The sequence below is a fragment of the Trematomus bernacchii genome, unplaced genomic scaffold (genome assembly GCF_902827165.1).
Source record: "Trematomus bernacchii unplaced genomic scaffold, fTreBer1.1, whole genome shotgun sequence".
NCBI classification, from domain to species: domain Eukaryota; kingdom Metazoa; phylum Chordata; class Actinopteri; order Perciformes; family Nototheniidae; genus Trematomus; species Trematomus bernacchii.
This window is the reverse complement of record NW_022987648.1, coordinates 1,066,878-1,075,558: the sequence shown is the minus strand read 5'-3', so window position 1 is coordinate 1,075,558 and position 8,681 is coordinate 1,066,878. Positions and strand designations below refer to the sequence as shown.

Below are 8,681 nucleotides of genomic sequence, written 5' to 3'. Positions count from 1 at the left end.
TTCTTCTTCAGGTTTATTGGCAGAGCGCGAGCCCACTTTAAAGATGCATACCGCCACCTAATGTATCGGAGTGGGTAGTATGGCATTGTCTCAGTCATTGATGAATAATGATGCTTTTTACATGATTAACATCCTATTTCCTAATCCTCCCTGTATAAATGATATCCAACATATCAACCCCCTTCTTATTTCCCTGTCCTGGGCTTAGTATTAATTCCAAACTCCACTTCTATACACATGTTTTTTTTATCTTAAAGGTCCCATGTCATGGCCATTTCTACTGATCATAATTCCATTGTTGAGGTATACTAAAATAGATTTATATTGTGCAATTTTCCAAAATCACATTGGTTTCTCATACAGCATCTCTGTATAGTATGTGTATTCACTCTCTGTCCTACATGGCTTGTTGTGCTGTGGGGTAGCTTGACGTTTCATAGAGGGTGCTCAAACATGTAGGGTTTCCCATTAATGTACCGGTCGCTACAGTTGAATTTTCTACTGCAACACTCCCCACGCAAATACACACACAGTACACCCGCGACTGTTACAATGAAGGCTCGATAATCAACTCACGGCATATAGGTGTAAGCAGGGGTAAAGTGCTGTTTTTATAGGTGGTGTGTGGACCTCACATAGGGGGGTCCGGGGGGATTCTCCCCAGGGAAGATTTTTTTTTAAATATTGAAGTTAAAAGCATCAATCTGGTGCATTTTGAGAGCAACATGAAGAGATCTATGGATACATCTCTCAACACCCATATGAAACAGAACTGTAAACAGATTTACTTTTTCTTTATGGATATTTTACAAATCACTCCCCTTTAAACTTTATTCTTTTTTTACTGTCATATAGTATTTCATAACTGTTTTTCATTTATTCTCTTATTTTTGTATACCTATAATGATCATATAAACGTGTGCCTCCGAAATAATTGTTTACATTAATCGTGACCAAACCGTTTGAGACCCACTGAGATAACTTAGACTAAAGGGGTCTGATTTTCAAGACCCGCTCCGGCCCCCGCGACGTGCAATAAATACAAATTGACCTTCCATCCTCAACATGTACATTACACACCTGGGTCCTACAGTGCCCTCATAGGTTTCTAAGTGTAAGTACACGACACAACAGTTTAGTGTTCCGCCGGTCATGCCGACGTCATAACAATTTTATTTTTTTTGTCATAACAATTTTTCCTCCTGGTCTCTCGCGGGGTGCGCCCCCCACTTTAAGAAACACTGCATTAATGTGACGAAGACGTTGTCACTATTTGCATAGGGACATGGTAAAACGTTGCTACCTTACAGTACAAAATACATAATTTTTGGTATAAATAATAATACCTTACAGTTGATCCTGAGTCCTGTCAGTTAACGTGTTTCATAGTTAGCTTAGCTAAGCATCAACCTAGCACTGAAATATATGGATGTTATGTGACAGTATTTCTGAGAAAAAGTCAGCTGAAATGATGGCATAGTTGCCACTGCTTTACGTGTCGACAGCATGTTTGAACGTATTTGCAGCAGTAAATGTGGCTGTTTGGCCACTGACGTTGCCATAACAACACCTGAATTTAAATGTGCAACCTCTTTTTGTGACAGATTTTTGCATTAAATTATAATTCTTCTGAATGATTTTCCTGTTGACAGCTAGTTTCTATGTGAACATTATGAGATGGACAGCCAGAGAGAATAAATGAAAAACAGTTATGAAATACTATATGACAAAACAAGAATACAGTTTAAAAGGGGAGTGATTTGTAAAATATCCATAAAGAAAAATCTGTTTACAGTTCTGTTTCATGGGTGTTGAGAGATGTATCCATAGATCTCTTCATTTTGCTCTCAAAGTGCACCAGATTGATGCTTTTAACTTCAATATTTTAAAAAAAATCTTCCCGGGGGAGCATGCCCTGGGACCCCCCTAGAGCAGTGGTTCCCAAACCTTTTGTGCCCAAGGCACACCAAAGGACAAGTAAAAATCTCAAGGCACACCTATTGTGCCAAATGGCCCTTATAACACGTGTTATCACTCATATCATGTAAAATATCTGTAAATGTGCATAATTAAATGCCAAATAAAATGTGACAAAGACAACTATATTACTCATGAAATATTTATTAACGAAATATTTCAGAAATTAATTTGAAACTTTATCAAATTAGGCTTCATCAAAGCAGCAACACACTCATTTAAACCAGACAGGTCACACAATTAAAAATTGTGGAGGATCAGGCTTTGGTGGTCGGCTCCCATCTCGGCGCACAGCTGGGAGAAGAGGCGAGATTTCAGGGGCCTTGATTTGATGTAATTCACCATCTGCACAGCCTGATTCAGCACCTCAGTCAACTCCGGAGGCATGGTTTTGGCAACTAATGCCTCTATGCAAAATGCAGTGGTTTGTCACGATATGTGGGTTTTGTGCTCTCACCTTAGCAATAAATCCTTTCACTCTCCCCGTCATGCTTGCCGCACCATCTGTGCAAAGACTGATGCACATATTCCAGGTCAGACTGTTCTCTTTTAAATAGTTATTAGTTATCCTGAATATTTCTTCTCCCGTAGTATGGCTTTCCATTTCTTTGTGTAGTTGTATATTGCAATAATAACGTATGGTTGTCACAAAATCCCACGGCACACCCGGACTTGCCTCACGGCACACCGTTTGGGAACCACTGCCCTAGAGGATGTTAGGTCCACGGTGTTTACATGCTTATTTACACAATATGTGTGCTTATGCTAACATCATAAAAAGTAACAAAAGTTGGTTCCGTGTTGTGTGTAGTGAGAACGCGCTAGAGCAGTGGTTCTCAAATGGGGGTACGCGGACCCCTAGGGGTACGTTGGAGTACTACAGGGGGTATGTGAAATTATTTTATGTTAATGAAAAAAAAAACATAAGTAATGCATTTAAACAAACTACTAATAGTAGATTAACTACTTTATTCAAAAGTTTACAGTAATTCTGGATAATAAAATGGGAAAAATAAACGGGGTGCTCTCTTTTCCTCTCCCTCTTCTGACAGCCCGTCAGTCTCGTGCAGCTCGCTGAACCTGTAATAAGTGACCCGACAGTAAAGAATAAATATATTTATAACTAGTTTAGCTAGTTCCAGAGTAGATAAACTAACTAAGTGTGTTAGGTCTAACTCTTAGTGTATTTTGCTCCGCTCAACGGTCCGTCACAGCGGCGGAGCTGTGATCCAGAAGAGCTGCGTGTTCTCCGTCAGCAGCAGCTGATCTGATTTCTGATCTCTCTCTCGCGTTTATGTCCAAATCTATCAGATCTAGCTAGTTCTAGTTAATTATATGACTGCCTGCTTATCAAAGGACCTAAACAATAAGCGTTGCTTGGCAACGGCGTGTGGCCGCAAAGTATAGCGCAGCATTATGCATATGTTTATATGAGGGGTCAAAATCCCATGCTCATAAAATGCTCATATATTTTTTTCTTTTCATTCCCCAAAATAAATAAATATACCAATTTTAGGAAAAGTAACTAAGTTTGAGCAGTGTGGGTTTTATATTAACAGTTACACATATTTCAAAACGCGAAGTGTAATAACTGCAGTTTGTCTCCCTGTCACCGAGAATGACAAGCCCATGTTTCTCACTAAATTGTAAGTACAACTTATTAAAAAGATCAGTTCAATGCAACTAATGTCGTCTTAGTGTTATTGCATGATGTTAAAATTGGTTTGCCATGAATTTAGTGATGGATTGTAAACATTTGAAATGTAGCATTTAAGTGTTTCTCAGTTACAATGTTGTTGTTTTAATAAATCAGACACTGATGGTGCAAGGCTGTACTGTACCTCTTTATATAGGCATTTTTTCCCTAACATTGTTTTTGCACTGATCAGGGGGTACTTGGCTGCATTTTTTTTTCAAAGGGGGTACTTCATTGAAAAAAGTTTGAGAACCACTGCGCTAGAGTGAGGGGGGCCCCCAAGCCCCCAAAGGTCTAGGGCCGGCCCTGTCTAAAATGCATGATCTGTTTGTTTTTGTTTTTTTCTGGTTTGTCAGGGTAGCTTACGCGTTGTTATTGAGGAAGAGATCCAGTTGCAGCAGACAGCTGACACAGAAAGACAGAAACAGCTCCTGAAACACTGAGATACACTTTAAAGTGTGCCACAGATCAACCATTCTGAGAGAGATGGTGTGATTGATCATCAACGGTGAGTGCTTACTGGTTTTTACAGCGAGTTTGGGACATAGGTTGTGGGTTAGAATTCATTGCGATGGTTTTCAGACTTGATGACACTGTTGGGTTGTATCCTGCTGCGTCATATCAAAAAGTTGACTCACACCAACCAGTATTTTCGTTATATTTTGCTATTAGTGAAGTACAGAATCAGCTTTACAGAAACCGAGTAGACTTTGAGAGCTTTGCTTTTGTTGTCTGTCAGGGTGACTCAGCATTTTTCAGTCAGGAAGTACAGGGATCTCTTCTCTTGGCTCGCAAACGAGCGAAAGAAAGGCCTTAGGGTTAGTCAACAAAATAAATAGAACATTTGTATGACAATGTGTGTGTTGTAACTTCCATAGGGCCTTTGGCTCAGACAAGTTCAACTTTTTAATTAAAATACAACAAAGGCTTTGTTGTTCTTCTCCAGTTTAGAAAAACATAATTTAAAAAGTCTTTTTTTTTGCCTGTTGAACTACCTTATTCAAACCCCTAAAAAGTTGTTTCACTGACAAACTATGAATTGTAGAACCCTGTTGAACCCTGTTTCCAGCCTGCAGGTACGTGGTGCTGAAGATCCGGGCTGCAGTGAGAGGCGAGCCGCAGACGGAGAAAAGCAGCACCACATGTAGCCAGGCAAGGCAGGCAACTGCTAGGGCCCCGGACCAGAAGGGGGCCCCCAAAGAAGGTAGATTAATGCATTTCCACCATGGCGCGGAGCGCGGTTTAAGCGTGCCGTGTCGTGCCGGGGCCATTTTTGGTTGCGTTTCCACTATGCCTAGTTCCGGCCCGGGGCTACTTTTTCACCTTTTTTCTGGCCCAACAAAATCGTGGTTCTATCGGGGCCAACAAACAGGGCTGAGTCGGGCTGAGTTTGCTAAACTAGAGAGAGAATCGCTGGCAAGGGGGCTACAACTACAACAAGATGAACATATTTGACCGTGATTTAATTGTAATACACGTTTCAAAATGATGCCGAAGTAACAACATACTGATACCGGTTAGTAAAAACCATGAATTAATGCTTTGACAAGTCTGCAGACAGACGGCAGGTCGAAAAACCTTTTAAAATGCGCGTTGTCTAAATGGAGATCGGCTAAGCTAACGCAGTATATGCTCCGACCGTCCACACTCACAACAACGGCCTATACAGACATAAATAAACCAGCGACTGTATTCTCCATGACACAGACAGTCTGTGGTTTGTACTTGTTTAACTTTTGTCAAGTTTCTGAACAGATATGAGGAGCTGCGAGCTTGAGTGCTAACAGCTAACGGCTGATGTTGTTTTTCTGGGGTGCTCATTGAAGATGACGTCACGGCTCCGCCTACACTGCGTTACTATAGATACTACCCCAGTTCCTAAACTGTAATGGAAGCGCAGCATTAAAGTGAGCTGGGCCTAACAAGGCCTAACAAAACCGTACTAAGTCGAGCGAGGCCTGCGGTGGAAATGCGCCATAAGAAGGTCCACAGCAACGACAACATGAAACACCCTTTAATTTACTGCAACGACATGTCGGGAAACCCCCTCAAGGCGCAGGACTTTGTTTCCTGGCAGGTTTCTTTATTCTTTTTCATCCTATTTCATCTCCTTTGACTCACTTTATGTGCAAAACTCAAGGTCAAAATCAAGTGCTCAACCCAATGTGATCACATTGAAACAGTGATTGTAATTGATGAAATGTAACATTTTACATGTGATTCCTTTTGTATTACTTTCATAACAATTGTATTACGAGCTGAAAAAGAAATCAACCAGGTAGTGTTAACCTCACAACTTTGTGTGACTCTTGGTGGTTGACCTAACCTAGTAAACAAGTTTCATACAGTACTGAAATGTAACTGATTCCAGATCAGAATATTGTTGAATATCCAGGACTTTAAGTTGTTCCTGTCTGACAACATTGCCACCCGTTTCTCTGTGGTTGGCTGTTCGCAGCATGGATGTATAAATAGAACTGGGTACAGTGTTGGAGGAGGGGCACATGAGCCCCAAAATGCTCTGTTACCTGAGATAATGGGATAGGTCAAACACAGTTTGCCTTTTCTCATGAAGTGTAAAGTGAAAAATATAGTGTTTAAAAATACAATGATATACTTATATCTAACTGAGTGTTGCTTGTCCAACTTACATTTGACACTTTCCATCATATTATTACAGTACGTGTAAGTCCTACAAAAGACCAATGTGCCTCCTATATTTCTTAAACAGAAACAAATACTTGAATGAGACATGCAGCTTTACGTAGTGAACACTCATGTTTATGCTGGTTTTAGTCTTTTAATGGGATGTGATAAAAGTAAGAAAAATGTAGAATTTCACCTCACTCAAAATACGTTATATCTACACACCCTTATTATTTCTCACAAACACAATGGATTGTGAGATAAAACTTGTCCTTAAAACCAAACCAATATCCTAAACAAGCCTGTTCAGACGAACTTTTGAGGTTCAGTTCAGCCATCTTTCTGATGTATATTGAGAGAGGATTTAGGGATAAGAAACAACAGGATAAAAATCAAGCCAGGTTTTTGACCTCTTCATCTCACCCCGTCTGTATGTCTGCCTCTGTTTGTCTGCAGGACAAATGGACAGCAGGATGAGTCGGGATGGATCTGCCTTGATCCCAAACCCGACACAGAGTGGGGGGGTCCTGCAGAAGGAAGAGTGCGGATCCTGAAAGTAAACCCAGAGCCGGAGTGTAGTGTGGACGGACTATAATGAGGAGACAAACAAATACACTACACAGAAACACACACAGAGAAACAAGCACATCCTGGTAGATGCTCTTCTTCTACTCGACTTTTCAAATATAATGAAATGCTAAATTGCTGATTTCTTTTTCAAATATAATCTCTGCCATGAAATGTATAGGTTCATTTATTGCACTGACATGCACAATTATGTGTGTGTGCTCCCTCCCCAGTCTCACCACACAAATACTGACACCACCATTCATAAAAAAACATGACAAATAAACTCTGACCCTCATTGAACTCCCACCTGCTTCCAGCTCTCGGTTCACTTTCCCGCTCGTCCTCCATCCAGTGGAGAGAGCAGTCTGAGTTGGCGGAGAGAATGAAAGCCTGATCACCAATTCCCCAGCAGAGGAACGGATCAGTCCGGATAAATATGAAATACTCTGCTGATAAAGATGCACCAAGTCATTTATTCATTGGCCTGTTCTTTTTCCCTGTAACTGTAACTCTTTTCAGTAAAAAAGAGCAAAGTTCTTGAGTTATTTCTGTGTTTCTGGCTCTACAATGTTGTGACTGACAGACAGACAGACAGAGACACACACACACACACACACACACACACACACACACACACACAGCAGCAGCCCTCTACTTGCTACAAACTTAAATATGAAAAGGTTCAACTACGCACACACACATCATCTCGGCTCGCGCGGCACGCTCACAGGCATAGATTGCGCAATAATGTATTGCGCACCTTGGAGGTGCAGCGCAGGCATATTGTCATTCAAGAGACTGCGTAGTTCTTTTGGAAAACATGTTTTTCTTTTAGCCTATTTACCTCGTTAATGTAAATAATACTCATTACATTGACACATGCATTATTTGTGATTAAAATAATGGTTGTTGGTAATGTATTAGCGACCCCCACAGATGTATGATTTCACTGCGTCCGTGGGAGCTCAGACCCCTCCTTATGGGAGCTCAGCTCCCATTGGCTCCCACATAACTTGAACCCTGCTGCCAACCCTCTTCTGGCTTAGTGCAATAAAGTTGGAACGATATTGGGAGATTCGGATTTCACGGATCAATAACTCATGAACAAAACGTTATTCAGACACAAATGACGTCTCCTAAATACCGTGGTAAGGTTGACAACGAACTACAATCACATTTTGATCAAAGAAAGACAATACGTGCCGTCCTCCGAGCTGGACACATTACATTGGTCTCCAGTGGCGGCTGGTGGAAAATATTCTAGGTGGGGCTGTGGAAATGGTGACCAAACAATACTAGGGTGGTCCGGGGGGATGGTCCCCCGGTAAAAAAAATTGAGAAATGACCCCTTAAATTATGACTTCTGGTGATGTTAGGGGGCGGGGGGGGGAAAGGACAAATTGAGGCTTAAAAATATGAGAAGACTGATCAATACCTCCATAATCTTCAGTGTGGTTAGCTATGAATCTTCCAAAACTTCCAAACACCTTGTCCTGGACATAGTTTCTACAGCATAAACTGTGCAACAATACAGTAGGCCCACACAAACTGCAGAACACCGGGGCTTTGGGAACACTCAAATGATTTAATTCCCATTTAACCTGTTAAGGGGCTTTTCCCCCCCCGTTTCTTTTCTCACGAAACTGTGTCTCAGGGCTTCTTAAAATGTAATAAACTATTCATGTGTCATACTCATTTAACGGGAAGAAACTCAGCTAACTGATGATATGAACCATTTTTACCGAAATAAAACACAAGTCTCACAAGAAGCTAACCTTTTGCTAAATGAGCC

At 41.0% G+C, this 8,681-nt stretch overlaps 1 long non-coding RNA gene across 1 annotated transcript; it reads left to right on the top strand.

Moving 5' to 3' along the window:
• The first annotated feature begins 4,004 nt into the window (after positions 1-4,004).
• Positions 4,005-7,434, top strand: LOC117485651. The gene is made up of 3 exons (XR_004556234.1): positions 4,005-4,181; positions 4,743-4,877; positions 6,776-7,434. It is a non-coding gene; the product is annotated as an uncharacterized LOC117485651 (long non-coding RNA).
• The last annotated feature ends 1,247 nt before the right edge of the window (positions 7,435-8,681 follow it).